The sequence below is a fragment of the Schistocerca gregaria genome, chromosome 6 (genome assembly GCF_023897955.1).
Source record: "Schistocerca gregaria isolate iqSchGreg1 chromosome 6, iqSchGreg1.2, whole genome shotgun sequence".
NCBI lineage: Eukaryota > Metazoa > Arthropoda > Insecta > Orthoptera > Acrididae > Schistocerca > Schistocerca gregaria.
Window position 1 is genome coordinate 443,488,192 of NC_064925.1, and position 26,005 is coordinate 443,514,196.

The window sequence follows — 26,005 nt, forward strand, 5'->3', positions numbered from 1 at the left end:
GACGCACACCGATTTGTACCTACATGCGGATAGCTGCCACCACCCGGCACAAAAGAATGACGTGCTCAAAACTCTTGTACACAGAGCTCACACCATCTCCGACAGGGACAGTCTCCATCAAGAATTGGACCATCTGAAGACCGTGTTTCTGAGGAACGGTTACAAGGAAGGGCAAATTCGGAAGGCTCTACATCCCACATCTGCAGTACCGGAGGAAACTGAGGATGTAGCTCAGGAGGAGGCGGCCTTGGTTATTATTCCGTTTTGTGGGGCCTTATCCGGAAAAACTGAACGCATTTTACGTAAACACCAAGTGAAAACTATCTTCTGTCCTTCAAGCAAAACCAAGAGCCTTCTTGGTAGAGTCAAGCACACCCTTGGTCTACGTAAATCAGGGGTTTATCACATACCTTGCCAATGCTGTAGTGTATAAATCGGTCAAACTATTCGTACCATTGAGGAAAGATGCCGAGAACATCAACGGCACACTAGACTGCAACAGCCCAGTAAGTCGTCAATCTCTAAGCATTGCCTGTCGGAACTCCACAGTATGGATTATGACCAAACCAAAGTCCTAACGCAGACTTCCAAATACTAGGACTCTGTCATCGAAGAAGCCATACAGATCAGAGTAAGTGAGCCACAACTAAATCGTGACAGTGGTTACATCATTAGCTAGGCGTGGGAACCCGTGGTCACCCGGATTAAGAAGAAAAAGGATATTTCCTAGAGTGTACTGACTTCGGGAAGGAGGGAAGAATAACGAGAGCGGTGCCGGCAGACCCTCCTGAACGAGAAGACCTAGGACACAGCGCCCAGACGGCGGGAGAAAGGACGCTGTACCCGGACCGCGCGCGCGGCGCGGACCGCACCGACTCATAGGAAGCGCCAAAGGGAGGAGCGGGAGGGGGATTGTCCTATATATACATGGCGCCGGCCCACCGCCGGTCAGTACATAAGGGCACCTGATGATGGTAACGTTGTCGATTGCCGAAATATTGTGTCCTATGCCCACTCATACCAGGCTCTTCATCCGAGATTTATTTCGTTTAATGTTCTAAGAAGTTTTCCTATTAATTTATTATACGCCGAAGGTAGAAACTGTTACCTTTCTTCCTCACGCATAATTAATAGTTGTCCTGCGTATACGAATCTATTTCTCTTGTTTGCAGTCGACATCGCATTTTAGCCTACAAATATTCCACGTGTCTCATGCTAGAAATGCTAATCGACCAAATTTTTTTGGGAAACACGATGCGAAGATGACTGTTTTTGCAATTTTACATCATTAGCCCAAAAATCATTTTAATACAAGAAAAGTCGGCTGTGACAGTATCGGTTATGAGGAATGATACGGTAACAAAAGTGATATGGATTAATGTGGCGATGAAGCATATATTACTAGGTACAGACATAATTGCATGATGGAAAAATGATTGCGATGGAGACATCAGTACAGAAATACAAAAGATTTGGTGAAATACATTTACAGTTTAACAGTATAATTTTATACGTAGGTGCCAGATAGTCATTTCATTTTTCTACTATTTTAAGATACGTTTTATTTTGTTTAAATGAGTTCTATTTCTATTCAAGTTTAAGTTCCTTATTGCAAGAAAGACCTCTGTATAGTAGAAGAATTTGTCATACTAGTAATTTTTCTATGCAGGTTTAAAATTTTCTGTACCTTTCTTTGTATTTACATTATGATAATTTACTATAAAATCTCATCCTTTTATCCAGAGGTTCATTATGTCTGTTTTGTGTGTGTGTGTGTGTGTGTGTGTGTGTGTGTGTGTGTGTGTGCTGAATGTGCAGAGCATCCGTTTTCCTTGCAATGTAGGAATGAACACTTGCATTTGTAAAAGCAAGGTGACTCCTTTCATCTTGACTTTTCTAGGAGTGTTATATTATTCTAGAATTTAAAAAAAACATCTTTTTTTGTTTCCCGAACAAAAGTTTGTAAGATGTTTGTGATGTTACATATCCTGTGACTATTAGAATTCCTTTTTCTGCTACCAAACAACATTTACAGGTTGAGTTGGTGGTAAATCTATTAGGATGTTAGTACCATATCGCAACACTAACTATTCTTGGGCAAAGCATAGTTTTTAGCCCACTGATTTGATATGCACTGGAAAAGAATTTTAATGCATTATCAGAGGAAATTTAAATCGTAGCGTACATATTGGACATGCTAGTTCCATATTGACTCAATAACGTATGGAATTTTGTAACTTGTACGTTTTCAAGGGTTATGCTGAATAGCTCTACAGTTAGTTCCGCAAGATTGTTATTCTGAAATATGCGTATTTAGCAAAATATTATTTGTAGGAAACTACTTTGCAATGTGCGAGCTGCAATTCTCAATTGAATTCTGGTAACCTTCAGTAGGCCTTCGAGTTTGACGTCATGTGCAGATTGGGTATGTTTATGGTAAAATCTGGCTTGGTCTAAATCATTTAAAAAAGAAACAGGTAGAGTATAGGTACTAACGAGGAGCTTTCGGGACACTTTATTTTAGATTTTGTTCATCAGAGTTGGAGTGGCATACGCTACTCCCCTCTTGGTATTTAAGTTTATGTAGCAGTTTTCTGTTGTGGAGATAGGAGTTTATCAACTAGTAGGCTGGTTCGATAACTCCAAAACCCTCCAGTTTTCTCAACAGGATGTTGTGATCTGTTAACAACGAACGCTTTTGAAAGGTCAAGGGATATTCCCATTAGATGCTAATCCTGCTCTGTTACTGTTAGGGCATCATTTAGAAAGTCAGAAAGAGCAGTCTCACCTTCTCCTCTAACACAGACACTCCATCACACTTCTATACACTTATGTCCACTCATCAAGGTTTCTCCTCCCTGCCCCCCCCCCCCCCCCAAAAAAAAATCTCCACCGCTCTTCCTTCTCTACTCTTACACAATATACATATAAATACACAGAAACGTACTTAAATAGAACTACACACATACAATAATGTAATTTAAAAAAGAATATTTGTAGGTCAAAGGCAAAGTAGTAGAAAGGTTATGTTGGCAACACTGTAAAACGCAAACATATACACAGATTTGAAATACGTAAACGAAGAGAATACAGTGGTGTACATGAAAATGTGTTGTGAGAAATGCATAGTGCTGCAGAACATCTAAAATGTAGACGAAAATTATCAGTGTCTAACACAGAAAAACAACGATGTGCTAGCAGACGGCATTTCCCGATGTAAGCGAGAAAGCAGCAGAAAAATAACCACAAGTACAAACCCACCTATTCTTATAGAACTGTTTTTCGATCTAAAAAGCAAATCAAAACGTAAATAAACTTAATTACAGACTACTGATGCTTTACCTCAATGAAGCGAAACGCGTCTGGTGAAAAAATCACGCATTTTGTAGTTGCAACGACGGATCAAAAATACTCTGATGAATTATAAAGCAACTACGGACACTATGGCCACACAAGAATGAAAATGATATGGGAGAGCGGAGTCGGTACGCATGCGCCAGCACTCACTGTCTAATATGTTTTAAAACGCCGCGCATACAAACGAGATCCTTCAGGGCTCATACCTCGGGTTGTTTTGATGATAGCAAGATAAGGTCAAGTGTTTTGGACAGCCCTTTGTCTGGGGACCATATCTATACCAAACAGAAGAATCGTACTAGAGTTACTATCCTCCTGCTTAAAAAATCTCTTGCATGTTTTTGCATTTGATGTGGTCTACTGTGGATGCTAAGGATCTTATGGAAGCACAATTAGTTCATTGGCGGGTCTTTACAATTTTTTTGGAACCAAAACCAAACAGCCGATTCAAAGACGACAATGCATAGCAAATGTACGAAACTTTAACGGAATATTACTAAGATCTCTGTATCGAACAATCTTGAAAATATTCTTGATATCTTTATCCATTTGAGATTCAGAAATGGCTCTGAGCACTATGGGGCTTAACATCTGAGGTCATCAATCCCCTAGACTTAGAACTACTTATACCTAGGGACATCATACACACCCATGCCCGAGGCAGGATTCGAACCTGCGACCGTAGTAGCAGCGCGGTTCCGGACTGAAGCGCATAGAACCGCTCGGTCACAGCGGCCGGCTGAGATGCGGAGACTCGAAATTTCCCTGCATGTACACGTAAAATACGCACGTAAATTACGGGGCGAGGTGAAAATGTACTTTATTCCGTGATGCAGCACGTAGAAATATGTTGTAAAGCGTATCCATTATCATGGAAGGCTTCTGGGAACCCCGTGTTGTACTATTGAAGCGCCTGCAGTGTTTTTGTGCATGTAAACTCTCTCTGAGGTGTAAAATAAGTTTTGTGTTATCTCTATTTCACATAAGTAAACCACCAATATTTTACTGAGCTATCAAGTTCTTTTCATACGAGTGAAATGTTCTGACGTGACAGGGAAAATAAGGAATCCAACAGAAAATTATATCACAGCATAAAAAAGATTAATATGCTCATGTTTATAAGACTGACTAAACATTGAGCTACCAGCGGCCTCCTGATAGCATCCTCAGTAATTTTAACATTTTTCCAATATTTTTGGAATGCGAACATATTCGTATAAAGAAGTGCCAAGGAGATAATGGCAGTTTGAGGGAAAGAGGGAGACAGTGGCAGTGAAACACAGCTGACACTGACAGAACAGTGCAAGGAAAAGAATGAAGGAGAGAATGCCAGTGGGAGAGGAATAAAGAGAACGAGAAAATGGGTGTGGGTGAGAGACAGTGATAATGAGAGACAGAGTCTACGACAGTGTCAACGAGGAAGAGAGAGAGAGAGAGAGAGAGAGAGAGAGAGAGAGAGAGAGAGAGAGAGAGAGAGAGATAGTGACAGTGAGATGAGATAGCAGCAGGAGGAAGAATCGATAAGATAGTAGCATTAAGAGCAAGATGAAGTAGTGAAAGTGAGGGCAGACTCTAGTAGTAGGACAGAACGGAGACTGAGACTGTGTGACAAGGGACAGTGTCAGACGTAGACAAAGAGATAATGACAAACAGTTAGGATGAATGAGTGAGTGAGATTTCAGTGGATGTCTACGAGAGACTAGTGGATGCGAGGGAGTTACAGTTATGGCAGTGAGATATAAGTTGCATATTAAAAAGAGCACAAATATCTTAAAACCCCAAAACTTCCTAATTTAAAGAAAAATGCTATGAAAGGTAGAATGAGGAATCTGTTACGCCACCTTTCATTCTGTCTTTTAAATGGGAGCATACTCGTCTGTTTTGTTCTTCGCTGGTTGGCATATATCCGACAAATAATCGAAGACACTGAGTATATGTGCTAGTCTGAGATTAAGGTTCTGGCACAGTATAGAAGCTCATCGCGAGCCACATTCAAAAGACTGATGCCAACACCGCACCATACAACTCCCTCCGCCTCTCAAAAAGGAGGAAGAAAAGAAGGAGGAGAACCACAAACCATTGGGGACGATATTACTTCTAATCCAATTAAATCGGACGTTAGGATCTCGCAGATACTAACATCGTAGTGGGATGGTGCACTGTTATATTGAAACCATATATTTTCTCTCTTACTTGAGGCACAGTCACCTACAGCTATTGCAGTATATATCGAACGAGCATGAGGTAATGTGTTTAACTGAAACTGGTAGACAGCAATTAAGTGTCTAGTGGGTGATGTATGGTTATGACATACAAGTTGACTCAGTGTCGTTGCTGGTGAGGCTCAACGAGAGTGGTGTTAGGATGTAAGTCATTCCAGACAGCGATAATACTTCAATTCAGAATGTCAATATCGTTACAAGAGACCTCGGTTGTGAAAAATAACATAAACTGCAGAAAAATCGACACTGCAGTGTTGCTCTAGCCAACCGATACTGTTGAACAGTGCGAATAATGTTTTGTCAAGTACATTGATCAACGTTCTCTTGCTTGATCGGACCAGCTTCTCTGTGTTTCTTTCCACGGCCATAAATTCCTTCAAATTAAGGAGACGCCTGCTGCATCTTTGACAATTAATCAGCAGTGGTGAACTCCGCCATGCACACGTTCAAGAGGCCTCTACAATTTTTTTGTGATAGCGCCAAGAACAATGATACTTTAGTAGTGTATCCTTCTCAGGAGAGGAGCGTAATCTGGAAGAACGTCCACAAGAAAGTCTTAGTAACAGACATAAGGCTTGCCTGATACAAAATAATTAATGAAACAACAGCAACGTAACGAAAACTTCAGAGGATACACCGCAAACATGGTAGCCCAGGCACAACTGCTACCGGAAAACGTTAAATATAGTCGTAGGTATTGAAACATGGTGGTAGTCAAGGGAAGGCAGGATTCGGTTGCGATTGTGGACGGGGCCGTAATCAGTTACTGTTGGTTGTCTTTTACAGTTTCACACATTTATATTTTAACAGTAATTCGAGGCTCAACAATAAATTATAAAAATACCACACGTTACTAATGAAGGAATAATCAACTGTGAAAATAATAGTGTTTTCAATGCGTTAAAATTTAGCAAAGAAGGTATAAGACGCCAGGAATGCCAGTAAATAAGGCTTTAAGGCTTACTGCTAAAATACAAATATCGAATAATTTTTTTCAAAGCAAATGACCACAATCACGGCTGAAGGCCATACACGCCAGGAACGGCAATTATATAAAAAATTATAAATCTGCTGTAAAACAGCAAATACAACAGAGAAAGTTAATTTAAAAAGCAAGCTACTGGTCAAGACGGTGCTCCAAGAATGGGGAAGGTCTGGCAACAAACACTTTCGCGAGTGATGAGATAGACACCCAAGAGTTGCATTCACTTCACAAGATGGTAATTCAGGCTAGTGGCAGTCTAACGAATAACTGATTATAATCTTGCTGAAGCTACCTGACGTCCAATGAACCAAATACAAGAATAGAACAACAAGACAAAGCCGGAACCGGCGGACTGCACTACACCCCCAGAATACTGTGCTTAGAGCACCCAGAACGAGAAAGGAATCACTACCACCAGAGTAGAAGAATCACAAATGGCCTATAATCAAGAAAGCTGTCAAAACTACGCTCCTTACCGGACAGAAGAGGCGAGCGGAGGAAACGTACACTGCCGTTACATACACTAACCCTCAGGGCAGGTAACTGGGGCGTCAGCGGCCATTAGGCAGGAAAAATACCGCTGGCTGAACTTAAATTGTAACAAGCTGAACGCAGTAATAAGCAGTTGAGGAAAGCTAATCAGATCCGGTGCTGCTCTTCGCCTCAGCGACACTACAAGCAGCAACACGGACCCAAGTCACTGGAGAATCGCAAGATGTCACAATGGTGGAGGTTTCTCTTCTTGAACTGAAATACACTCATCTTAAAGCCTGCAGGATCCGGTTTACGACGAGGTCGTGCACCCTCTTGACCACAGTTCTTCCATCTGGCAGACCATGTGCGCTGCCAGCAGTCCCGACGTGTCATCGCACTGGGCAGACCTGGCTCCTTCTGAGTCCCCAACCGAACTGCCACACTCACACGACCCGGCAAAACAACGACGTCGCCCCAAAGATAGGGCAACCGTTACTACATATCGATAACCGCCGCTGCTGCCACTAGCGGACAGGCAACGCTTGCGAAACCGAGTGGCGCCAGTCGACACTAGAAGAAGACAAACAACCGCTACCATGCATATCGATAACCGCCGCTGCTGCCACTAGCGGACAGGCAACGCTTGCGAAACCGAGTGGCGCCAGTCGACACGAGAAGACGACAACCAACCGCTACCATGCCAACTAAACGACACCCATAATTGCCAAAGTGTTCCCAGTGTAGGATTTTGTGCACGAACCCTCTCGCTTGTGTCCAATAACTGTCAGATAGGATTCACGTCGGGCGATGTGGGTGCCAAATCACTCGCTCGAATTGTCCAGAACAGTTGTGGCCTTGTGACAGGGTGCATTGTCATCCATAAAAGTTCCATTGAACATGAAGTCCATTAGTGGCTGCAAATGGTCTCCAAGCAGCCCGACAAATCTAAGTCCAGTCAGTGACCGTGTCACTTGAACTAGAGGACCCAGTGTATTCCATGTAAGCTCAACTCACATCATTATGGAGCCACTAACAGCTTGCACAGTGCTTTGTTGACAATTTCCAGCCATTGCTTCGTGAGGTCTGCACCACACTTGAACATTACCATCAGCTCTTAACAACTAAAATCGTGACTCATCTGACCAGGTCACGGTTTTTCCATCGTCTAGGATCCAACGGATAACGTCACAAGCCCAAGTTAGGCGCTGCAGGCTATGACGTGCTGTTGGCAAAGGCATTCGCCTAAGTCGTCTGCTGCCGTAGCCCTTTAACGCCGAGTTTCGGCATACTGTCCTAATGGATACGTTCGTCGTACGTCTCACATTGACTTCCGAGGTTATTTCAGAGAGTGTTGCTTGTCTGTTAGCAGTGGCAACTCTACGAAAACGTTAAATGAAGACTGTCGACCACTATGTAGCTCGTGACGAGATGTAATGCCTGAAATATGGTATTCTCGGGTCTCTCTTGACGCCATGGCTCTCAGAATATAGAATTCAGTAACGATTTTCGAGATGCAATTTCCCATGCGTCTAGCTCAAAAAACCATTTCGCATTCAAAATCTGTTAACTCCCATCACCATAATCACATCGGAAACGTTTTGACATGAATCGCCTGAGTACAAAAGATTGCCCACCAATGCACTGCCGTTTTATACCTTGTGTACGCGATACCACCGCTATCTGTATATGTATGTCGCTGTTTCGTCACCTTTGTGTATAAGATGGAAAAATAAGAGATAGAAAGAAGAATGCAGCTGCTGCATTTTGGAAGTTGGACTTTCATATCATTTTTGGAGAATTGGATACTGATACTGCTGTTGCGTGCATACACAAATTCTGAGTCTGAAACGTTATTATAGCCAGTGATAGCGAGCGAACAGTTGAGTATCATCGGATCCTAGGCTGCGGTGGAGATGAGCAGCGCATCAGGAGAGATCGCAGTCTGCTGTAACCGTGCTGGTGGAGCCAGAGGAGATGTTTGTGCTAATCTATGGTTTTTGGTAATTTGCTGCGTATAGTTGTTGCTTGCTTATGGATTGGAGGGATTTTGTCAGATTTGTGTTTGCATACATTAAAAGTCATTTTAGTGTCTTTGTTTCGAGCACATACGTAATTATCACTTAAAGACATTGTGGGTGAATAGCAGTTTTTGTTAAACAAATTGCCCAAGGTAAACAAAGGTTTGAGTAAAGTTAGTCAAAGTACGAATCGTCAATTTTCTGAATATAGTAAGTCAAAAGCTTCTGATTCCTTGGATATTTTTACACCGCTGAAAGCTTATTGACTAATCTCCTCCCGATCATTCACTTTCTATGAAAAAGGAAAAAAAAGGAGTAGCTTCATCAGTAGCCGTGATCATGCATTGCACTGTGCATGGATCGAAGTATTTCTTTTGAATTATTTTAGCACGTTGCTGGATACAGAATATTCATGCAGTTCCAGTGGCAAGACGAGGTAAGTCGCTGTTGTGTGCAGGAACATTACAGTATAATTGTTAGGAGATATTCGAGAATATTTTTAAAATCGCAGTCAGATACCTGAGAACAGATTTTTCATGATTTGTAGGAGGAGTAATTTATTTCTGTTTTCCTGTTCTCTGTCAGAATATTAACATGTCCAATATTAGAAATTACCAGAAAATGCTTGAATACTGACATGTTTGTGTAAGGGGTTTCATATGGAAGTCATACGGCTAGATGTAAGATTTTATGATAACGATAATAAAGTTTCACTAGATAGTCTAGCAGCTTTTAAAGAAAAAGTATAGATAACCATAATCTTGTCAGAGACAGAGTTTTACACATTCCCGTACGTCTGTTGCCATAATATTAATTTTTGATAGTAAAACTTCCAAGTTTTTTTCTGGTTGCCTGATGATATGGCCTTCTCCAATGAATTTCGTTTTCTTGCCCATGCTCCCATTCACCTAACGAGGGCAACGAACGCTGTTTTTGGCCGGCCGGAGTGGCGGAGCGGCTCTAGGCGCTACAGTCTGGAACCGCGCGACCACTACGGTCGCAGGTTCGAATCCTACCTCGGGCATGGATGTATGTGATGTCCTTAGGTTAGTTAGGTTTAAGTAGTTCTAAGTTCTAGGGGACTGACGATAAGTTAAGTTCCGTAGCTCTCAGAGCCATTTGAATTTTGAACGCTGTTTTTGAACATTACATGGTGAACGAAGAACAACCAGAAGAGATTGCTGAAGAAAAAACTGCCTGAAAGTGAAACAGCGAGATTAAAACTCTAAGGCACACTCAGTACTCTCGTTACTAGCAGCGTACAAGTTCTAACTGCAAGAGGGGTAAGTGGCAGCAGGAACACAATATGAATAGGAACGATACAATTCTCAGTGCGTTTTGAGTAATTCATACGAGTGAAATGTGCTGTGGCTAAGTTTACAGTCACTAATTTTAAGCTATTAAATTTTTTGGGGAGAAAAGATTTTCGGCAGAGAGTTACCCATTCATGAACTGTTCGGAAACCCGTGCCTCTAGCTCACTGCCCCTTCTGGAGCTCATATCGCTTTCAATATTCATTTCTTACCACTGCAACAAAGGAGCAAGTTGGCGATTCCCAGCTTATATTAGAGTCATGGAACGTCGGCTATTACAATATTTATGTAAAGCAAAGTGGTTCGCAAGCCGAAGTTGAGTTTGCATACCACAGCCCTTTACTAGGTGTGACGCTAGGGTGTGCACTTATGTTCCTCCAGGCTTTGACTGACTTACCGGGACAACCACAGGGGAACCAACGACTTCACGTAGACTCAGAACGACTGTGCAGCCTGCCGTTTTTATCAGATATAAGTAACTGACACTGGTAAGAATGGCCTGGTAAATTACAGGGTCCGATTGAGACTTTGGACCCCAGGAATACTGATTTGTTATCTGACTGACATTTTACGCACTTTAACATACAACCACGACAGTTTATAAACATTGTCGGTGTAGCTTTTTGTCCATAGAGATATCAATGTTTTCTTGGTGACCTTCACTTGTCATCGTCTTACAGTATTGTCAGTTAGTAATGTTATTAATGTTACTATAAAATTGAGTGTTTACCCAAAAATTATTGTCATTCATTAAGAAAAAAAAGCTTTGTTACAAGGAATTTTCAAGAAAAAGTTTTTCTCACATCGCCTTTGGAAACAGCCAGAAATACTAACATATACAGACGGAAAAAGGTCTGAATATAATTAATATAGAGTTTTGAAATTTCGGGAATATATTTGTCTAGGTAATGCATATAAGTTACAGGCTAACGTAAGTGGGAGATTAGCCATCTTGGACGCCAGAATGTTGAATTCAAGCATGCAAACATGCATGCATTGTGTTGTACAGATGTCCGATGGTGGTTTGTGGGATCGAATTACATGCCTGTTGCATTCGGTCAGTCACAAGATGTTTGTAGATGACGGTGGAGGTATCGTCCCGTGCTCGATTGGAGACAAATCTGGTGATCGAGCAGGCCACGGCAACACGTCGACACCCTGTAGAGCAAGTTGAGTTACAACAGCGGCAAGTGGGTGAGCGTTATCCTGTTGGGAAACGTCTTCTAGAATGCTGTTCATGAATGATATCTGAAACATGAGACTTAGAGAAAGGCAGGATTCGGTGTGGACGGGGCTTCACTGAGTTACCGTTGGCTGCTCAGTTTTTTTTAAAATCACATACACTTTATATGGAACCAATTGCAAATGAAGCTGACAATAAGGAACAACCATCAAATTGGACTATTAAGACACAATATCTAATAAAAAATTCTTAAGCAACTTGCACCCGCCGCTGAAGGCCTTATTGACCAGAAATTCAAATTTTCAGCTGAAGCCCCATTAGTAATAACTCAAAACAGTTTGACGGCTGTAAGCCCGAATAGTAACAATTCAAAAACAATTTAACGGCTGAAGACCTGGATAGCAAATTCTTAAAAACAGTTAAACTTCTGAAAGAGATGCTAAAATATTGGAAAGAAAACAAAAAACACAATCGTCAAAGTTTCAATATTAAGAGACAATATCTAATTAAACACTGTTAAGAGTTGCATACATGGCTGAAGGCCTTTTAGACAAGAAATTTAAGTTACTTGCCGGCTGAAGGTCCCAATAGCAATAACTCAAAAGTGAAATATATATTTAAAAAAAAAGTCATCACAATCTGATCAAAACGAGAGAGAAGTGGGCCTCAAACAGTGCTCCAAGGACCAGCCGGGGAAAGTCGCTTAACTTCGTAACCGATGAGACAGGCAGCTACTAGTTGTATTGACTTAACCGGATGGCAACTCAAACTAGTGACAGTTTAAACGCAGACCAACACTCTTCCAAAACCTACCTAACATGTAATAACCAATACAATGATGGAATAACCCAGACAAGGCGGAACCGGCGGACGGCACTGCGTCTTCACAATCCTTTGTTTAGAACATCCAGAAGCAGAAGGAACCACTACGATCATAGTAGTCCAAAAGAAACATATCCAGACCACAATCAAGGAGGCTGTCGAACTACACGCCTTACCGGACAGCATTGGCGAGGTGAGGAAAGGTACACTCCGCGAAAATACGCAAACCTCCGGGTCAGGTAACTGGGGCGGAAGCCACCACTAGGCAGAATAATACCACTGGTTAATCTTCACCAATAAACAAAAGGAATTTAATGATTAATAATATGAAGCGGAGGATTGCTAACTGTTCTCGCCAAGTTCAAACACTCCACTCGTTTCCAGAATAAGATTTTCACTCTGCAGCGGAGTGTGCGCTGATATGAAACTTCCTGGCAGATTAAAACTGTGTGCCAGACCGAGACTCGAATATGGACCTTTGTGTTTCGCGGGCAAGTGCTCTACCAACTGAGCTACCCAAGCACGACCCACGCCCCGTCCTCACAGCTCCACTTTTGCCAGTACCTCGTCTCCGGCCTTCCAAACTTTACAGAAGCTCTCCTGCGCACCCTGCAGAACTAGCACTCCTGAAAGAAAGGAGTCCGGAACACAGTTTTAATCTGCCAGGATGTTTCATATCAGCGCTCACTCCGCTGCAGAGTGAAAATCTCATTCTGGAAACATCCCCCATGCTGTGGCTAAGCCATGTCTCTGCATATCCTTTCTTTCAGGAGTACTAGTTCTGCAGGGTTCACAGGAGAGCTTCTGTAAAGTTTGGATGGTAGGAGACGAGGTACTGGCAGAAGTGAAGCTGTGAGGACGGGACGTGAGTCGTGCTTGTGTAGCTCAGTTGGTACAGCACTTGGCCGCGAAAGGCAAAGGTCCAGATTTCGAGTCTCGGACCAGCACACAGTTTTAATCCGCCAACAAGTTTCACTCCGCTCGTTGCTCTTCCTCTCAGCGACCCTGCGAGCAGCAACATGCGAACAAACGGCGTGATCTCAAAATAGTGGAGCTTTCACCACTGGGTTAATGTTCACAGAGCTCAACGACCTGGGTCCGGTGGAGAACGAGGTTGTCGCCCTCGCAACTGCAGCCCCTCGATCTGGTAGTGGCTGTGTGCCGCCAGTGGTCCCAGCATTTCCTCGTGCTGCCGGTCCTCACTGCGGCTCAATTCCTCTAAAGATAGTACCACCGTGCTAGATATCGATAATCACTGCTGCTGCCACTTGCGGACGGACAACACTAGCAAATGTAGTGGCGCCAGTAAACACAAGAAGAAAACAAGACCCCACTATCCCTATTGCACGATTCCAACCTACCAACGGCACCAACGCGAGCCGCAACATGGCTCAATATCACCAGATTAAAGTACAATACTATTGTGAGAATGCGTGGGTTAACCGTGAGAGTGCACCTGCTGTCGTATGAAATAGCACCACAAACCATAATTCCAAGTGTAAGTCCAGTGCGTCTATCATGAAAACAGGCTGTGGTTGGTCCTGAAATCGCCTCATTCTAATCAAAACACAGCTATCACAGGCACCGAGGCAGAACCAACAGAAAACACAGCAGGCCTTCACCTCTCCCTGCAATTGCTTGACGCCACTGAAGTGGCAAATGGCAGTGGTGTGGGGTCACCCGCTACAGAGCGTCTGACTCTGAGCTGTTCTTGAAATAACCGATGTGTAACGGTTAGTTGTGTCACTGTGGTGTCGACTACTGTCACAATTGCTGTTGCGAATGGAGTACGATGCGGCAACGCTGTACGATGACGACGATAGTGTTCCCTCTAGGGAGTGCTACGTGGTCGTTCGGAGCACGGCCATCTTGCGACCGTATGTTATCGTGCCCACCGCCGCCCGCAATCATGTACAGTGACTACATTTCTGTCACATCTATTTGCAGTATCGCAAAAGAAACATCGAGCTTCTCGCAGCCCTATTACACTACCGCCTTCAACTCAGTGGGATGTTGGTTATGGCGTCTTTGTCGCCTTAAAGGCATTCTTGAATAACATCAGCTCACCACACCCAGTCTCAAACGCTACAGTGTGTATTTAAAGCAAACCTGATTTCCATCCTTATAATGGCACTACTAGCGCCACTCTTATGCGACTAACGCGAAATTAGAATATATACCGTATTTCATATGTAGAAACACCCCTGCCAACTTTCGTTTATGTCACACAACTCCCTCTTTGTGTTGCGATTTTTTTTGTCATTGTATTTGGACTGAGTCCGCAGCTCGTGGTCTTGCGGTAGCGTTCTCGCTTCCCGCGCACGGGGTCCCGGTTTCGATTCCCGGGAGGATCAGGGACTTTTCCTGCCTCGAGATGACTGGGTGTTATGTCGTCTTCTTCATCATCATCATTCATCCCCATTACGGTCAAAGGAAGGCAATAGCAAACCACCTCCGCTGGGACCTTGCCTATTACGTGGGTGCGGATCTCCTGCATCGTCCCCTAAGCTCCTCGAAGTATGGGACCTCATCATCATTTGGAGTGAAAAAATGTATTAACATCCTCAAAGATTACAAATGTATATCATACACATTTAATCTTGGAAAACATAAACGTATTCCAAGATGAAAATACAGCACCGTAAGAGGCAGTGCAACGAAAATTGTCATCACTAATGCTTTTGCGTCCTGTTGGAATTCGTTGAAACTAATAGCGAGAAAGTTGTCAAGAAAATGTTAATGTTAATTTTGGTGACGTCTGTTACACCATTATTGTATCGTGTCGCCTACGAACGAGAGTTTAGAAAGGTACTCCACGCCTAACCATGTGCGATAATTTTCATGCCACTGGCAATGCAACGAAAAATGTCACTAATGCAAGTTCTTTTGAGCCTCGTAGAAACTTCCTGCGATATAGTAGTTAATAAAATGGTAAAGTGAATTTTGGTAACATCTGTGACATATTTACTGTATTGTATCACCTATGAACGAGAGTTCTGAGAGGTACTCCTTGCGTGACCACGAGCCAGGATTTTCATGCCAGTGCCAGCATCCTTGTTCCCACTGTTCCCCTTAATACTACAGAGAATATTCTCTGCAGCACGAATATATTTGTAGCTCTTACAGAGTCTTCATCGCTACACCCATCACCCAAAACACATATTCACTGCAGAAAAGTGTCAGTGCAGTTTCAGGCTACCATTTTCCTTGAAGCAGTGCCAAGTACATTTATTCGAATGATTTTGCGAAACCCATGTCTTTTCCAGATGAATCACAGACCTATTGTCCTTTGTATGTAACAAATGCATAGCCTGCAAGAGTGCAGCTTTCATGAGGCCATATCCCTTCACCTCCATAAGAAATTTGCGCCTATTGTCGCGCTATTTGGACTTAAAATGAATGTTGTTTTGATGGAAAAGAACACATAGATGCAACTACTTACACTCATTCTTGTATTGTAGTCAAGCAATATTGCTCAAAACTGTATGTCAAGCGAAAAGAGTTCACAGAAAAAACGAAGCCAAACACGGGACTAGTGGATTGTGCGGACTTACAAGCCGGCACCTTTCACAGCGACACAGTAGGGCCAGGGCAGAGCGGAGTGACATGTAGGTGGCGCCCTTGAAATGTCTGTTTTCGTGATGGCGACTGTAGTATATTCTTTCTGCGTCGTACTGGTCGCCACATTCGGGAGGACGACGGTTCAATCCCGTCTCCGGCCATCCTGATTTAGGTTTTCCGTGATTTCCCTAAATCGTTTCAGGCAAATGCCGGGATGGTTCCTTTGAAAGGGCACGGCCGATTTCCTTCCCAATCCTTCCTTAACCCGAGCTTGCGCTCCGTCTCTAATGACCTCGTTGTCGACGGGATGTTAAACACTAACCACCACCACCACCACCACCACATCGTACTGGTCGCACTGTTCAGCGCTATTTATAGTATTCGGAGACTTTACTTCTGTACTTCCGTCGCGTCACCAATACAGAATTATATGGTGCACATACACAAAAATTTTCAGGTACGCGGCAGGAGCATCAGCACCAATTTCACTGCCAAATTTTAAACAAGTCATTCACACCTGCTTTTTGGCCAGAAAAATTTGCGACTGTTAACAATGACACTTATTTTGAAGATTATTACTACAGTTTGTCTTAAGCTGAGCGAACCCACTTCCCAAAGGATGCAACTGTCTTACACACCTTCTTTAAGACCGTGGTCAGTGTTAAATACTTCAGTCGAGCGTCGTGCAGGAACCTACATGCGCTATATATAACGCCGAGGAGAACGTCTGCAGCGTTCCCGTAGCTATTTTACGGACTGAGCGAGACAGCTTGTCTTGGAGCGACACATGTGCTCGCTTTATTGCCTGATTAAACCGTCCGTCCGTCAGGCTTTACGACCTTGCAGGCAGAAGGACACGGCAGGCCGAACGGAAGTGAAGCGTAAACGCTACTGCCACATGGGTGTAGTGTCGGCGGTGCTGATGTGAACCACACGCACCCAAATACGAGGTATTACGACACACAGAACTGTGCTCTCTGTGTCCGGGAAGTCCCCATATCCCTCCTGATGTCGTACCAGTGTTGTTAGCAAGTCGCTGCAAATGGATCATACAATCTTCTACAAAATATCATATTACCACACAAAAGGTCATACACCTTTATTTTTCAGTCTCTGCTCCCTTCTACCATCTTTCCCCACGCTGATAGTATTAAATTGGCCTAAGTTCAACATGTTACAAAGAAAAGTTGAAATTATTTAACAAATAAGATCATTTTTATTAGGAAGTGCCATGGCATATATCATAAGAGCCGTGATTTGTTTCTTTTCATAGCTATGCTATCGTAGAATCAATTTTTAAAATAGTTATCAGATGGTCAGTTGTAGTAAAACGAATCTCAGAAACTACTAGGAACGCGTCTATTTTAACCTCAGCACCCATAGTTTGTTGTCGTGCCTTTAGACAAAAACATTGCAAACGTTGCGCGTGATTTTTCAGTGAAAGCACTCATTTTGTTAATACGCTTTTTTGATCGCTTGTGTTCCTTCACTTTAGTTACAGTAGCTACTATAGCCACTGTTAGGGTCCTTTGTTATCCACGAGGGAAATACTTGATCTACCTCCCATGCATAGCGATATTGTTCAAGCCTACACGCATCTTACTCTATAAGGAATTAGCTTCTCAAGTCGCGGAAGCAGCTTCAAACGTCTGATCACCTTACGAATGAATCAAAATATCAGATATTTGACGTTAAGCACGGAATACCTTTAAAGATAAAACCCTAATTATGGGGGTTCACTAAATTCAGGTTACTCACCGATAGTACAATGAAAAAAAATCGAAACTGAAAGCATAAAAACATAAAAGCCCTTCGTATGTTCATGTAACATCCTTGCAGCAAACGCTGTGTTGTGTTAAATAGTTTATTTTAGGCTTGAGCATAGAATAAGTAAGTTATAACAGCAAGGTCAATAAATTCCGGTTTAACAATGTAGTTTTGTGCGAATGTTGTGGTAAATTATAAAAGAGTTAAAATTATGATTAAAATTAAAACTGTGTGCCCGACCGAGACTCGAACTCGGGACCTTTGCCTTTCGTGGGCAAGTGCTCTACCAACTGAGCACTTGCCCGCGAAAGGCAAAGGTCCCGAGTTCGAGTCTCGGTCGGGCACACAGTTTTAATCTGCCAGGAAGCTTCATATCAGCGCACACTCCGCTGCAGAGTGAAAATCTAATTCTGGAAACATCCCCCAGGCTGTGGCTAAGCCATGTCTCCGCAATATCCTTTCTTTCAGGAGTGCTAGTTCTGCAAGTTTCGCAGGAGAGCTTCTGTAAAGTTTGGAAGGTAGGAGACGAGGTACTGGCAGAAGTAAAGCTGTGAGTATCGGGCGTGAGTCGTGCTTCGGTAGCTCAGTTGGTAGAGCACTTGCCCGCGAAAGGCAAAGGTCCCGAGTTCGAATCTCGGTCGGGCACACAGTTTTAATCTTCCAGGAAGTTTCATATCAGCGCACACTCCGCTGCAGAGTGAAAATCTCATTCTGATTATAATTAAAGTTTGTTGAATGCCGCAAGTTCCCTCTTTATCATACATTGGAAGAGTGTAGTCGGTAGTTTGCGCTCCATGAGTTACGCCGCCCTAGAACATATACACAGTTTCTAGTTTTAATACTCTACTTGTTGTGTTAAAATTTTAACGTATGATTATGCATCCTTGTGAGTAGATTATGACAGCACTGGCTATTGTTAAATTACTGACCAGTAATTATATGAAATCCTGATAAGTACATCTACATCTAAGTGATTACTTTGCTATTCACCTGGTAAGAGGTCCATGATTAAGGAATTTGTTGCTAGCGCACTCTAGCAGAAGTAATTTCGATGGATTGCTCACACGCTGCCTGCGATATGTAACCTATAAGAGAATCTCAGACCAGAGAGCAGTGTTGACTGCAGTAAGAGCAGTGGCAGTAGGGGTAGCAGAAGCTGGCAGTCGTGTGTATAGAGTTGGCTCGTCCGGTCGTAGGGAGCGATGGCGGAGCCTGAGCCTTGTAGTATAAGGTAAAAGCAACCCCGCGCTTATGTACTATTTTTGTATCAAGTCCCATGTAAATGTTTTAAAAATTCTCTTAATAATAATCTTTCCTATAAAAATTAACTTTTTACAATAATTCATTTGGATTTAAAGAATGTACTAATTTCTTCAATCCATGGTCATCTCGATTGTTGTAGGGAAAAATCAGTTGTTTCTTTTTATGCATGACAGATCAATCGGCCAGCATTGCACTGGGCTGTGCCAGAAAAATTTCTTGTAGGAGGATATATGTACGCGTTATCTGGCGACCTTATTGAGGTAAGATTTTTCAATTTATTCGGTATGATCTTTCGGGGCCATGACGCAGCACTGCTGACGTCCAAATTCACTAGTTGAGATTCACAGCCAGTCAATTATTGAAAGGTCATAAGTAAGCCACAATTCTATTGAGAGATTAGTCCCATTTTTACTATCGGGAGGCTACGGAATTTTTCTGTGGAGAGGTTACACTAAATGTGAGTGTGAATTATATACTTATATTTTTCACTGTTGGGATGTTACAACCTTCAAGCCATCTCTCTACCGTTGTACTCTCGAACGGCACGCGGGAAAAACGAGCACTTAAATGTTTCTGTGCGAGCCCTGATTTCTCTTATTTTATCGTGATGATCATTTCTCCCTATGTAGGTGGTGTGCTGCAATATTTCACCCCAACACATCAAATACGTGCGCGATGAGTCTGAAATCGGAGGGCGAGTAACGTGCAGGTCAGTCCATTTGTCGAATATCGTCTCGTTGGAAGAGCTCTTCCGCCTGCGCTATTCTATGTGTTCAAACATTGTGATATGTAAAAATCAAGTCTGGTCCAGATGCCTGGAGAAGGAGCACAGTGTCACAACGTTGACTGCTGAGTGTGCCGTATTCAGAGATTTGAAGGTCAGTACGCCCATGCAACGTTGTGCCTCTCCATACTATAACAACTGGAACACTAAAACGATCCTGTTCGCCAACGTTCCTGGGTGCATCACGTTTTGCCACCTGTCATAGGAGGGTACGTCTAGCGTTGTCGAACAAAATCCTTTCTCATGTGCACCTTTAAGCGGAGCATTTGGTACTGACTCCGTTTTCATAGATCGACTTCATCGAACTGCGCGGATGGAGGAGCTATTGGAACGAGAGGGCATTCGACGAATGGACTGGTCCACGTGTTCCCCCTACCCCCTCTCCCACTTATCCCCATTTAAATTCCATCTAGCACGAGTGGGATGCGTTTCGGAGGAGTATTGCAGCACGTCCAAATGCACCAACGACCATACAATGGTCGTCAACTGCACTGGTGAAGAAATGAAGTGCCCTTCTACGAGAACTCCTTGTAGTGAGTATAGGGTCACGTTATGGAGTATGCATTGCCGTCTACGGTGATCACACACTCTATTAAGAGTCATGTCTCCCAGTTTGTAATGTCTAGGGGACCATAACGAATCACGGTGACTTTAGTGTAATTAAGGTGTTTGACCGAAAGTATTGTTTCTATTCTTCCCATTAGGTATGTCTTTCAGTTACCTTCTCTTTTACACCGCAGCAGTCTCTTCTACATATGGTCCAAGGGTCATCAAGCTATGTTACTTGGCAATGAGACATCATGAGAAAGCTACTTTCGTCTTTAAGTATTACACCCTAGTGTAGATATAAACAATTGTTTACACATGATCCCTAGTGACTGCTCCAATAAATCAAGTGAATTTCAGTTCGGAGCATATGTCCGATGGCTGAATCTGATTCCAAACAGAGCCTCGGTAGTATGCAAAAGAACATAACTTGCAAGAAGAAGGAGTCTGATACTAGTACATGTTGAAGGATTACGTTTTATGGTAATAGAGGGAGTCGTAGAGGATAAAAAATAAAAGCGAAGGCAGAGGCTGTAGTGTATACAACGACGACATTTGCTTCAGTGTTACCAAATGTGTTTTGTTCCGAGAAAATAAGACCAAGAGCGTGTTCAGATGAAAAAGAGCGTAAAGGAAGTATTCAGCCTGTACGTCTAAGAAGCAGTGAGGGATGTAAAGGAAAGATTTAGGACTGGGATCAAAATTCACAGTGGAAGATGTGAATGGTTAGTTTCACTGACGACATTGTTATTCTCGTTTTCAATGAGGATAACCTCATCAGAAAAACTTACATTCATATATTTCACTGTCCATTTTGATCACAAATTTAAACCCTTCCTTTACGTCCCTCACTGCTTCTTCGACGTACAGGCCGAATACTTCCTTCACGCCATTTTCCACCTGAACACGCTCTTGGTCTTCTACACGAAACACATCGGTAAAATATTAGATTAAAAACTGGTAACTGTGAAGAAGATGACGTAGTTGGATATATTCCAGCCTCTGCCTCTGCCTTCTCTCCTGTAATTCTAGTTCACTGAAAACAAGGTAGAATTACAAGGGTACGTAACATTAAAATTAGACGTCATGTAGCCAATGTGCAGAAATTCTGCTATCTTACAAACAAAATAACGCTAGAGAACTTGTTGTTACTGTGAAAGGGAGACATGCAGGTACTAACCCAACATGAAATAGGGAATAATATACAACAGCTTGCTTTGTCATATAATTCCTTTAACTAGCTGTATCTTAAAAAAAAAATTAAAAAAATTAAAAATTAAAAAATTAGTGACAGGCCCACTGTTATAATATTTATTTATGTACATCCATCCCAAATCATTTACTTTGCTTCCAATGTGTGCCATAATACTTACGTAATTTGATCACATTTGTAACATTTAATTATGCACATCTGTCACTTACCATTTACTTTGGTTCCATTGCATGAAATAATATTTACTTAATATCACTGCAGTAACATTTTATAGCAAACTGAATGCTTTATTTGTTTATCTTAATTGTAATCAGTTATCTTTTAATGTAAATATAACAGAGATCTCTTGGCCAGGAATGCCAGTGATAGTCTGCTTTTTATGTCCTCCTTGTTCCGTACATTATGGGTTATTTTGCTACCCAGGCAGTAGAATTCGTTAATTTCATCTACTTCGTGATCACCAATCCTAATGTTCAGTTCCATTACTTTCGTCTTTCGTCGATTTACTCTCAATCCATATTTTATCCTCGTTAGACTGTTCATTCCATTCGACAGATCCTGTATTTCGCCTGCACTTTCACTGAGGACAGAAATACAGCGTTCAAACTCAACAATTAACGCTCTGTTTATGGTCTGTAAATACGAAAATCTACCAACAGAATTAATGTGTCGTAGAACGTCAACAGTTCGGGTTTTCAAGTTTGAAACCATTCTACCCAGCAGCGATTGAGAAAGTCCATCGATATCATTCGTTAAATTTTAGAGTTCTAAGAGGAATACAAGTGACTTCTGTGTAAAAGCGTGGTGTAACTGTTGCGCGATTTGTCCTCGAGATTAGGAAGAATTGTTTGCAGATGAGGAATGTGTCCGTGGAAATGTCGACACTGGGGGGAGCGCACACGCTCTTGCTCCAGATGATGTAAGCTGGAATCGTTCACACATGCAGACCATTGGCTTATGACTTATTTCCGGCCACCAATGATGCCCAGTCATTAATTCGCTTTCTGCTGACAGTATTGTTCCTGTTCCATTAATACCATTTCTCAATCTTGTTTTAAACCCAAAAGATTGATGTTTTTACCGTTAGAGGATTTATGACTGCACCTGCGTTAAGTAAATAATAGTTTACGTTTGACTGTATCATTTTCAAAATAACCCAAACGTTTTGGTTTCACTTAGACGGCAAAGTTTCATAAAGTGTCGGAGATCGATATTTCATCAAATTACATATTTACATTTATAATATTTGCACCAAATTTTCGCACGATACGATAGTAAATGACCGGAGGTAACTACGCTACAACTTTTTTGTATATGTTCTATATAGATTTATACATAAGACCTGTGCCAGTATATAAGGCCAAACTGTTGATACCTCAGAACTTAACAGAATTCTCTAACAAACGTTCGAATGGAGATAAGCTAAGACGGTCAAGAACTTTTGGAGATTTTTGCGAACATCGTTTCCCATTACGCTTTTTTTTTTTTGTCATCAGTTTACTGACTGGTATGATGCAGCCCACCACGCATTCCTTTCCTGTGCTAACCTCTTCATCTCAGAGTAGCACTTGCAACCTATGTCCTCAATTATCTGCTTTACGTTTTCCAATCTCTGTCTTCCTCTACAGTTTTTGCCCTCTACAGCTCCCTCTAGTACCATGGAAGTCATTCCCTCATGTCTTAGCAGATGTCCTATCATCCTGTCCCTTCTCCTTATCAGGGTTTTCCACATATTCCTTTCCTCTCCGATTCTGCGTAGAACCTCCTCATTCCTTACCTTATCAGTCCAACTAATTTTCCACATTCGTCTATAGCACAACATCTCAAATGCTTCGATTCTCTTCTGTTCCGGTTTTCCCACAGTCCATGTTTCACTACCATACAATGCTGTACTCCAGACGTACATACTCAGAAATATCTTCCTCAAATTAAGGCCAGTATTTGATATTAGTAGACTTCTCTTGGCCAGAAATGCCTATTTTGCCATAGCGAGTCTGCTTTTGATGTCCTCCTTGCTCCGTCCGTCATTGGTTATTTTACTGCCTAGGTAGCAGATTTCCTAAACTTCATTGACTTCGTGACCATCAATCCTGATGTTAAGTTTCTCGCTGTTCTCATTTCTACTACTTATCATTACCTTCTTCTTTCTCCGATTTACTCTCAAACCATATTGTGTACCCATTAGACTGTTCATTCCGTTCAGCAGATGATTTAATTCTTCTTCACTTTCACTCAGGATAGCAATGTCATCAGCGAATCGTATCATTGATATCCTTTCACCTTGTATTTTAATTCCACTCCTGAACCGTTCTTTTATTTCCATCATTGCTTCCTCGATGTACAGATTGAAGTTTAGGGGCGAAAGGCTACAGCCTTGTCTTACACTCTTCTTAATACGAGCACTTCGTTCTTGATCGTCCACTCTTATTATTCCCTCTTGGTTGTTGTACATATTGTGTATGACCCGTCTCTCCTTATAGCTTACCCCTACTTTTTTCAGAATCTCTAACAGCTTGCACCATTTTTATTGTCGAACGCTTTTTCCAGGTCGACAAATCCTATGAACCTGTCTTGATTTTTCTTTAGCCTTGCTTCCATTATTAGCCGTAACGTCAGAATTGCCTCTCTCGTGCCTTTACTTTTTCTAAAGCCAAACTGATCGTCACCTAGCGCATTCTCAATTTTCTTTTCCATTCTTCTGTACATTATTCTTGTAAACAGCTTCGATGCATGAGCTGTTAAGCTGATTGTGCGATAATTCTCGCACCTGTCAACTCTTACCGTCTTCGGAGATGTGTGGATGATGCTTTTCCGAAAGTCAGATGGTATGTCGCCAGACTCATATTCTACATACCAACGTGAATAGTTTTGTTGCCACTACACCTAATGATTTTAGAAATTCTGATGGAATGTGATCTATCCCTTCTGTCTTATTTGACCGTAAGTCCTCCAAAGCTCTTTTAAACTCCGATTCTAATACTGGATCCCCTACCTCTTCTAAATCGACTTCTGTTTCTTCTTCTATCACATCAGACAAATCTTCACCCTCATAGAGGCTTTCAATGTATTCTTTCCACCTATCTGCTCTCTCCTCTGCAATTAACAGTGGAATTCCCGTTGCACTCTTAAGGTTATCACCGTTGCTTTTAATGTCACCGAAGGTTGTTTTGACTTTCCTTTTTCGAGATGTCCATTCCTCTTCAATTGTGTTGCCTACTGCGCTATTCCTTATTGCTGTATCCATAGCGTTAGAGAACTACAAACGTATCTCGTCATTCCTTAGAACTTCCGTATCCCACTTCTTAGCGTATTGATTCTTCCTGACTAATGTCTTGAACTTCAGCCTACTCTTCATCACTACTATATTGTGATCTTAGTCTATATCTGCTCCTGGGTACGCCTTACAATCCAGTATCTGATTTCGGAATCTCTGTCTGACCATGATGTAATCTAATTGAAATCTTCTCGTATCTCCCGGCCTTTTCCAAGTATACCTTCTCCTCTTGTGATTCTTGAACAGGGTATTCGCTATTACTAGCTGAAACTTGTTACAGAACTCAATTAGTCTTTCTCCTCTTTCATTCGTTGTCCCAAGCCCATATTCTCCTGTAACCTTTTCTTCTACTCCTTCCCCTACAACTACATTCCAGTCGCCAATGACTATTAGATTTTCGTCCCCCTTTACATACTGCATTGCCCTTTCAATATCCTCATACACTTTCTCTATCTGTTCATCTTCAGCTTGCGACGTCGGCATGTATACCTGAACTATCGTTGTCGGTGTTGGTCTGCTGTCGATTCTGATTAGAACAACCCGGTCACTGAACTGTTCACAGTAACACACCCTCTGCCCTACCTTCCTATTCATAACGAATCCTACACCTGTTATACCATTTTCTGCTGCTGTTGATATTACCCGATACTCATCTGACCAGAAATCCTTGTCTTCCTTCCACTTCACTTCACTGACCCCTACTATATCTAGATTGAGCCTTTGCGTTTCCCTTTTCAGATTTTCTAGTTTCCCTACCACGTTCAAGCTTCTGACATTCCACGCCCCGACTCGTAAAACGTTATCATTTCGTTGATTATTCAATCTTTTTCTCATGGTAATCTCCCCCTTGGCAGTCCCCTCCTGGAGATCCGAATGGGGGACTATTCCGGAATCTTTTGCCAATGGAGAGACTTCTCCAACTACAGGCCACATGTCCTGTGGATACACGTTACGTGTCTTTAATGCAGTGGTTTCCATTGCCTTCTGCATTCTCATGTCGTTGATCATTGCTGATTCTTCCACCTTTAGGGGCAATTTCCCACCCCTAGAACAAGAGATTGCCCTGAACCTCTATCCGCTCCTCCGCCCTCTTTGACATGGCCGTTGGCAGAATGAGGCTGACTTCTTACACTACCATGATAAAATTGCAAGTGAGTCGGTGATGTGTCGTCCACCCAACCGTTCAATCGTTTAGCAATTTGATGCAAATCTGTGAAGAGCTT

At 42.3% G+C, this 26,005-nt stretch overlaps 1 protein-coding gene and 1 non-coding gene across 2 annotated transcripts in view; one reads left to right on the forward strand and one right to left on the reverse strand.

The window, feature by feature from the left end:
• The window catches only part of LOC126278905 (orexin/Hypocretin receptor type 1-like), a 1,200,512-nt gene that overhangs the window by 998,558 nt on the left and 175,949 nt on the right, over positions 1–26,005 (reverse strand). The window lies entirely within an intron of this gene.
• On the forward strand, positions 18,274–18,348 carry Trnas-cga (transfer RNA serine (anticodon CGA)). Its single transcript has one exon. It is a non-coding gene; the product is annotated as a tRNA-Ser (tRNA).